Below are 7,492 nucleotides of genomic sequence, written 5' to 3'. Positions count from 1 at the left end.
AAGGCTTTCTCACCGAGGGCGGGTCACACTCCCCCACCCACCGGTCGCCCCTCGCCGGGCCGCCCACGGAGGCGCTCAGGGACACCCAGGGAAGGGAGGGATGAGGTCTACGGCGAGAGGAGCGGAACCCGAGGCACCCCCTCAACCCCGCGTCGAGGGGCACAAAACCTCGATCGATCGCCTCGACGACAACCCTCCGACGAGCTGAGCGCTTCTCCTCGGGACCCACACGCAGACCCCATGGCGGCAACCGGAGGAGGGGGCCCCGGGGGCGGGAACGACACCACCGCTCGGCCTCGGGCACCTGAGGGACAACCCGGAGCGCTCCAGGAGCACCGCAAAAGGCCCAAGCCGAGCCAACGCTCGCACCACCCCGGCGAGGGCAGCACGACGGGCCATCGGGACGAGCCCCCCACCGCCGCGGAGAGGGGCCGCCCCCGACAAGGCAACAACCACAGGAGGCGAGAGCGAGGGATGCCTGCCGCGTCAGAGGACCCCACCGGCCCCCGCCAGGCGGAGAACGGGGGAGCACGGCGAGGTCGGGCCGGATTCCGTACCCCCTACACCTCCCGATCCAGACCCCACAGGCAGGGTGCAGGAGAGGCAAGGGGGCCCCCGCGGGCGGGACGAGAAGAGCGGTCCCATTCACCGAGAATGTCCGTCCCTCGCCCACCGCGGATCGGTCGCGGCCCGGGAGAGCGTGACGTCACCACATCGATCGGAAGAGACCCAGAGCGGGGCGAAGGAGTCAACCTCAGCAAAGCCACGGAGCCCACGGGCCCGAGGCCGGCCAGCCCCGCTCCGGGGAAGGGACGGCGGACAACCCCAGAGGAGAGGAGGACGCCTGACACGCACGGCACGGAGCCAACGGAACGGGGTCGTCGCGACCGCCCCAGGTGCCCGCAGCAGGGAGCGCACACGCAGGCAGACGGGAGCCCGCCCGCCCGCACCGGCCTTTCCCCGCCACGCCCAGGTGAGTCGGAAGAGACCCGGGCCCAGGGCGGCACCAGGGAGCCGGGACACTCAGACGGATGCACGGGAGGCAAGGCACACGGGCCCCAGCCGGCGGCTCAACCCAGAGCAGGGCCGGCTAGCCGGGTCACCGGTAGACCAGAGACCCCCCACGCATCCAGAGGCCCGACCTCTCCAGCGACGGGTCGCCAGAGGACAGCGTGTCAGCAATAACCCGGTGGCACAAAACGACAACTCAGAGTGAAAGATACACCCCGCCCAGGGGGCAGGGGGTCTAGTCACCGGCCACACCGCCGACTCAGAAATGCGTGACACGGACATCTGTCCCCAAAAAGGCCACCATCACAGCCAGACATGGAGCACCCAGGGCTGTCTGGTCGACCTAAACACACACACACACACACACACACACACACACACACACACACACACACACACACACCAGGGAGCAGCCCTTCCCGGGCACGCCCTCCGGGCCACCGGTGCCACGCAGGGGCCGGCCCGTGCCTTCAGAAACAGACTCTTTCGGCCGTCCCCTCACACGCGAGGGACACACGACACGAGGGACCGAAGGCGCTCAGGGACCACTCTCCGACCACGAAGGCGGACTCGGAAGTAAAGCGTCACAGCAGAGGGACCGCGGCCAGGCGCGGCACCCCGGGAGGACGGCGCAGGAAGGCCACCGACTCCCCACAGGGACTCGGGAAAGAAATCCGGCGGGTGGGTGGGTGCCTCTGGCGGCCAGGGCCCGCGCTGGCCCGCCACAGGGCCGTGGAGTGGCGTCCCCGGCCACCCGCGCCACGCCCGGAGGGTCCCCGCGGGTCGCGGGTCGGGCCTCGGGAGCTACGGCGTACTGGTCGACCGGCCCGGGCAGCCCCGACACCTCGCTCGGGCCTGGAAACTCGGCGACAGCCTGCCCCCATACAGCCCTGCACGCCCGAGCTCTGACTCACAAGTGACTCGCCAGAGCTCTGGCGCCACAGGGACAGCCCCGCTGACGGCCGCAGGCTTTCCGGAGCAATGACTAGCTCACAGCGGGGACGGTCCCCTCCCTCGGCAGCTGTCACCGGAGCTCCAGAAGCCAAGAAAACCATATAAAAGCGGCCGCCAGATGGAGCCCGACAACCGGCGACGACCAGGTCCCCAAACCTGTCACCGAGAGAGATCCAGATGGCAGGGCGGCCGGCGGACGGCAAAACCGAAACCGTGAGTCGAGAAAAGTCTGGCCGAGGCCGAAGACACAGCCCCTCCACCCCAACCCCACAGAAACCGTCCTCCAAACGTGTCTCTGCGTAGACCGAGACAGGCTCCAAAGACAAGCCCACGACGTGTGGCTGTTTGGACATGCATCTCGGAGGGAGAAAGAACACACAGGACTCGGTCGCGAGTCGTTCAGGTGACAGAGAGACACAGAATGAGGACACTTTCACAATCAAACCTGGGGTGTGGGGGAGGGAGGGAGGGAGGGAGGGAGGGAGGGGGGATAGAAAAAAGACACATGGAGGAAGGAGAGAGGGAAGAAAGGAAGCAGGGTGGGGGGAGGAAGGACATGGAGAAAACAGAAATTTTAAAATCTGGAGAAAATAGATGATGAAAGACAGGTGGAAAATGAAGAAAGATGAAGAAGAGAAAGAATGAGGAAAGAGGTGAAGGAAAAAAGGGCGAAAGAGACAAAAAAAGTATAAAAGACAAAGAAAGAGAGAAAAAAAGGAAAGGAACAGAAAAAAGGAAAGAAGGGAGGGAGGGAGGGAGGGAGGGAGGGAGGGAGGGAGGGAGGGAGGGAGGAGGGAAAGAAAGAGAAAAACACAGAGCAAGAAGAAAGGAAGGCAGAAAGAAGAGGCTAATGCCATTTTCGGCATTAGCCCCCACCTGCATTTAGGTAAAAATCTAAAAAAAGGGAAAAAGAAAAGAAAGGAAGGAAGGCAGAGAGAAGAAAGAAAGAAAATAGACAAAATGAAATTTCTTGCTAAACATAATCGGGCCTGGCGACAGAGCTAGGCTCCATCTCGAAAGAAAGGCAGGGAGACAGAAAGAAAGAGCAACAGAGAAAGACAGACAGACAGACAGAGAAAAAGAGAGAGAGAGAGAGAGAGAGAGAGAGAGAGAGAGAGAGAGAGAGAGAGGCCAAGCAAGGTGGCTCATGCCTGTCATCCCAGCACTTTGGGAGGCCGAGGCGGGCGGATCACAGGGTCAGCAGTTCGAGACCAGCCTGGCCAAAACGTTGAAACCCCGTCTCTACTAAAAATACAAAAATTACCTGGGCGCGGTGGCACACGCCCGCCATCCCAGCCACTCAGGAGGCTGAGGCAGGAGAATCGCTTGAACCATGGAGGCCGGAGGTCACCGTGAGCCGAGATCGCGCCATCGCACTCCAGCCTGGGTGACAGGCTGAGACTCTGTCTCAAAAGAAAAAAGAAATAAAAAATAAAAAAAGAAAAAGAAAGGCCACACAAGAAACACAGAAACATCTAAAGAAACACAGGAACAATGAACGAAACCCAGAAACGACAAAAGAAACAAACAAGAAAGAAAGAAAGAAAGAAAGAAAGAAAGAAAGAAAGAAAGAAAGAAAGAAAGAACTGGAAAAGGCAATTAGGAAGAGAGAAACAAAGGAGAAAGGATAGACAGATTTCCTTTCGAAAGATCCTCTAACAGCATAGTAAGGCCCAGGGAGGGGCTGCGACCCACCTTCCACCTTACGAATACGGTTGGCCAGGAAAATATAAATACCACGTGTAACGTCACCGTTAAACGTGACTATGAGCCGGGCGCGGTGGCTCACGCCTGTCATCCCAGCATTCTGGGGGGCTGAGTCGGGTGGGCCACCTGAGGTCAGGAGTCCAACAACAGGCTGACCGACATGGTGAAACCCCGTCTCTGCTAAAAATACCAAAAAAAAAAAAAAAGGGACCCACTTCCGTTACTTGCTGCTGTGGACGATAGGCAGCTGGGGTCGGTGAAGGATTCCAAGATGGCTGGGCGAAAACTTGCTCTAAAAACCATTGACTGGATAGCTTTTTGGGAGATCATACCCCAAAACCAAAAGGCCATTGCTAATTCCCTGAAATCCTGGAATGAGATCCTAACCTCCAGGTTGGCTGCTTTACCTGAGAATCCACCATCTATTGACTGGGCTTACTACAAGGCCAATGAGGCCAAAGCAGGCTTGGTGGATGACTTTGAGAAGAAGTTTAATGCCCTGAAGGTTCCTATACCAGAGGATCCATATACTGCCCTGGTGGATGCTGAAGAAAAAGAAGATGTGAAGTCTTGTGCTGAGTGGGTGTCTCTCTCAAAGGCCAGGGTTGTAGAATATGAGAAAAAGATGGAGAAGTATAAGAACTTAATTCCATTTGAACAGATGACCATTGAGGACTTGAACGAAGCTTTCCCAGAAACCAAATTGGACAAGCAAAAGTATCCCTATTGGCCTCACCAACCAATTGAGAATTTATAAAATTGAGTCCAGGAGGAGGCTCTGGCCCTTATATTACACATTCTGGACATTAAAAATAAAAGTAATTATTAAAAAAAAAAAAAAAAAAAAAAAGAACCTCTTTAATTTTAATGTTAAAAATAAAAAAGGAAAAGAAAAACAAATTCTCCGGACGTGGTGGCACATGCCTGTAACCCCAGCCACTCAGGAGGCAGAGGCAGGAGAATCGCTTGAACCCCGGAGGTGGAGGTCACCGTGAGCTGAGATCGCGCCATCGCACTCCAGCCTGGGTGACAGAGTGAGACTCTTGTCTCAAAATAAAGAAAAAAGGAAAAAAGAAAGAAAGAAGAAAGAAAGAAAGAAAGAAAGAGAGAGAGAGAGAGAGAGAGAGAGAGAGAGAGAGAGAGAGAAAGGAAGGAAGGAAGGAGCCGGTCGCGGTGGCTCAAGCCTGTAATCCCAGCTCTTTGGGAGGCCAAGGTGGGTGGATCACGGGGTCAAGAGATAGAGACCATCCAGGTCAACATGGTGAAACCCCGTTTCTACTAAAGATACAAAAAATTAGCTGGGCATGCTGGTGCGTGCCTGTCATCCCAGCTACTCAGGAGGCTGAGGCAGGAGAATTGCCTGAACCCAGGAGGTGGAGGTTGCGGTGAGCTGAGATCGCGCCATTGCACTCCAGCCTGGGTAACAAAAGGGAAACTCCATCTCAAAAAAAAAAAAAAAAATACCACACAAGAAACACAGAAACAACGAAAGAAACACAGGAACAACGAACGAAACACAGAAAACGACAAAAGAAACAAACAAGAAAGAAAGAACTGGAGAAGGCAATTAGGGAGAGAGAAACTAAAGGAGAAAGCACAGACAGATTTCTTTTCGAAAAATCCTCTACCGGCATAGTAAGGCCCGGGGAGGGGCTGCGACACACCTTCCACCTTAGGAATATGTTGGCCAGGAAAATAAAAATGCCACACGTAAGGTAACCGTTAAAAGTGACAATGAGCCGGGCGCGGTGGCTCAGGCCTGTCATCCCAGCACTCTGGGGAGGCTGAGGCGGGTGGGCCACCTGAGGTCAGGAGTCCAACAACAGGCTGGCCAACATGGTGAAACCCCGTCTCTGCTAACAATACAAATAAACTTCTTTAATTTTAATCAAAGAAAGAAAGAAAGAAAGAAAGAAAGAAAGAAAGAAAGAAAGAACTTCTCCGGGCGTGGCAGTGCATGCCTGTAACCCCCAGCCACTCAGGAGGCTGAGGCAGGAGAATCGCCTTAACCCGGGAGGCAGAGGCCGCCGCGAGCCGAGATCGTGCCCTCGAACTCCAGCCTGGGTGACAGAGTGAGACTCTGTTTCCAAAAAAAAGAAGAAAAATGACTATGAGGGCCTGGGCCAGGGTGGTTGAGTGAGTTTACCTAGGGAGGGAGGGAGGGAGGGAGGGAGGGGTGGCGGGTGGGGAGGGGGGAGAGAGAGAGAGAGAGAGAGAGAGAGAGAGAGAGAGAGAGAGAGAGAAAGAGAAAGAGAAAGAAAGAAAGAAGGGGGGATATGCCTGAGTGGAAGGAGAGAAACCAAGGGGAGCAGGAGGGGACACAAAGAGGAAGGGGAAGGGACGGAGGCACAGTAGGTTATTCTAAAATGTATTCAAGACTGGGGTGGGGGTGGGCACGGAGGGCAACTCAGGAAACAAGCCGACTCCAGCAATGACACCTAATTCATGATTGCTGGCATCGCTGCCTCGAAAGGGGGGCACCGCATGTTTCTTCCTCCACACTCATTCGATGATTTCTGGGAAACGCCATTTACGAGCACACTCTGGACATCTACCTGCTTTCGCTACATCTGGGGAGAATCGGGAAAGTCCCCACTAACGACAAGGCCTAAAGTGGAGCTGTCATCCACAAAACCCAGGCAGAAGGGTCCATATGGGTTAAGAAAGACACCAAGAAAGAAAGGGAAACAACGGATCAAAGAGAAGAACAATCGGGCCCGGCCAGGGTCTCCAGGGGTCGTCTGGGCAACGAGGGAGTCGGGGGTGGGGGTGGGGGTGGGGGTGGGGGACGAATGGACTAAGGGAGGGCGGGCCTCTAAGTGGGGGGAGGTGGGGGGCGGGTGGCAGAGAGAAGCCACAGTCTCTCCTGACGGTGGGCGGGCGGCCAGAGCGTCCCGTCACGCCGCCTAGACTTCGGAGAACCGGTGACCGCTAGGTGACGCCCGATGACAACATATGCAAGTGTCAGCCCGGCACCCTCCCAGGCATTTCCCCCACAACTAATGGAGCGGAGACCCTGAGGGGGAAGGAAGCACCGTGACTCGGCAATACGCGCAGAAACACACGCACCTACGTACGTGCGTAGGTACGTAAGTACGCACGCACGCACGCACGCACGGACGTACCCACGCACGCACTCACACGCACGGCGTATCCCACAGAATAGCAGAGTGTATACCGTGATAGCGAGAGGGCCCACGCCATTTTCTTCTCTAGTAACAAAAGAAAAAGCAGGCCGAGGCCCGGCGGCCCACGCCCCTCACCCCAGCACTCCGGTAGTCAGAGGCAGAGGCGGGCGGGTCACCCGGGGTCAGGAGTTCCGAACCATCCCCGTCAACATGGCGAAACCCCCGCCTCCAGGCCCTCGAAAGGCCGGGCAGGGGCAGGAGAATCGCTGGAACTCGGGAGGTGGAGGTCGCAGTGAGCCAAGATCTCACCACCGACCGCACTTCAGCCTGGGCGACAGAGCGAGACTCCCGGGGCGGGGGGGTGGTGGGGGGGATTCGCTTCCCTCTTTAGGTGACCACGCACCGTGACACGTACACAGAGAGCTCGGAAGGTACACAGGCTCTGACCTCCTCTCTGTGGTTTTGAGTCGGTCTGGCGATATTTTCCAGGCCTTCCGTTTCCCCGTAAGCAGTCACAGAAATGAAAACTCCCTCCTTTCCCAATTCGTCTTCAGCTCATCATCAGGCCGCAAGAATAAGCAGCCCGACCCGACCCGACCCGACCCGACCCTCCCGCTGGGTCCGGGAGCAATTGCACTCCAGCCCGGGCGACAGAGCGAGCGAGCGAGCGGAACCTCTGTCGCAGAAGAAAA

General features: G+C 56.7%; 1 long non-coding RNA gene and 1 pseudogene across 2 annotated transcripts in view; one reads left to right on the top strand and one right to left on the bottom strand.

The window, feature by feature from the left end:
- The window catches only part of LOC144581287 (uncharacterized), a 21,639-nt gene extending 14,900 nt beyond the window's left edge, over positions 1-6,739 (bottom strand). Inside the window, exon 1 of the long non-coding RNA XR_013531901.1 lies at positions 6,228-6,739. This is a non-coding gene — a long non-coding RNA (uncharacterized LOC144581287). The remainder of the gene's footprint in view (positions 1-6,227) is intronic.
- LOC144581286 (ATP synthase peripheral stalk subunit d, mitochondrial pseudogene) lies at positions 3,892-4,525 on the top strand (annotated as a pseudogene). Its single transcript, XR_013531899.1, has one exon. The product of XR_013531899.1 is annotated as an ATP synthase peripheral stalk subunit d, mitochondrial pseudogene (transcript).
- Positions 6,740-7,492: the final 753 nt, after the last annotated feature.

This window comes from Callithrix jacchus, chromosome Y (genome assembly GCF_049354715.1).
Source record: "Callithrix jacchus isolate 240 chromosome Y, calJac240_pri, whole genome shotgun sequence".
In the NCBI taxonomy this organism is placed as follows: Eukaryota; Metazoa; Chordata; class Mammalia; order Primates; family Cebidae; genus Callithrix; species Callithrix jacchus.
The sequence above is the reverse complement of the archived record's forward strand: the minus strand, read 5'-3'. Positions and strand labels throughout refer to the sequence as shown.